The sequence below is a fragment of the Tenrec ecaudatus genome, unplaced genomic scaffold (assembly GCF_050624435.1).
Source record: "Tenrec ecaudatus isolate mTenEca1 unplaced genomic scaffold, mTenEca1.hap1 Scaffold_121, whole genome shotgun sequence".
Lineage (NCBI taxonomy): Eukaryota > Metazoa > Chordata > Mammalia > Afrosoricida > Tenrecidae > Tenrec > Tenrec ecaudatus.
Window position 1 is genome coordinate 181,017 of NW_027457771.1, and position 1,331 is coordinate 182,347.

Here is a 1,331-nt window from a genome sequence, read left to right on the forward strand (position 1 = left end):
TTTCCTGTGTTGCCTGTTCCTATCTGTACCAGTGTACATCCTCTGGTCCAGCTGGATTTGTAAGGTAGAATTGGGATTATGATAGTGGTGGGGAGGAAGCATTCAAGAACTAGAGGAAAGTTGTATGTTTCATCATACATGTCCAATTTCCCACAGATGGGTTCTGGGTCCCCACTTGATTTTTTTGGTTTTTGATACCTGATCCCTTCAATGCCTCGTGCTCTCACAGGCTGGTGCGCTTCTTCCATGTGGACTTTGTTGTTTCTCAGATGTCCACTTGTTCATTCTGACATAAACTTTTTGGTATAAATCGTTTAAACTTACACTTTAGCCGCATATCATACCATCACTACCGCCATCTTATCGTACTCAGAATAGGAGGACAATTGTAGAGCTTTCTCACAGGGACCCTCAACCCCACCCCCACTTCCTGGCCAGCACTGCCAGGAGGTTCCTTTGGAGCGCACTAGGACAGGACGCCCCTCAAGTGAGATGGGTGCTGTGTGCACGGCGTGGTCGGTCCGGTTGCACTACCAATCACTAGGTCAGCCCGTTGGAAACCACCCATCAACACCCTTGTCGTTGCGCCCACTCAGAAACCTACAAGGGCAGTTGGTTGGTTGGTCCTCCCCCTCCTCTGCTTCCTACCCATACGTAGGTCCGGTCAGGAGGTGGTGATAGGTGGTGATAACTGGGCACCAACCTGGTCTGTCTTTTTCCTGTTCCTGCAGGGATCTGCCAGAAGTGCGGTGGATGGCACTTGGCTGTCGGATAGAGCGTCCGGAAGCGGGACACCGGAGGCGCGTGCACGGAGGGTGGCAGCAGCCATTGTGGTGGCGATTCCTGTCTGGGACAAGCAGCGGTGACGGCAGCGGCGGCGGCAGCATCTGTGGTGAGTGTTCTGGGTCAGGCGGCGGCGGTAGATGATGGCGGTGTTTGACCTGGTCGAAGTTAGGCGACTGTCCTGCCAAGGACGCGCCATTGCCGGCTAGTGATGCACACTCGTCCCGCCACTACCACCCAGCATTCAGTTTCACTTTCTCTCCTGAGCTCTGTTGCCAACGCGATGGGACAAGAGGGCCCTGTGTCGCTGGCCAGAGTTTCAGGATGCCGGCAGCGTTGCCTCAGTCCTCCAGTTGGTGGCCCGAGGTTGTGCCTGCAGCCTTACGGGTTGGTGGGCTTCACTGCCGGTGTCCATCAGGCTTGGTGGACCAGCACAGGGCGCTCTCCCGCTGCTACCTCGCGGACCAGAGCGGTCCCCAAGGAGGCGTCATGAAAAAATAAAAGTTGGCGTGTTGGGAGCGTTGGTCTGCGCGAACTCCTCTGGTCTT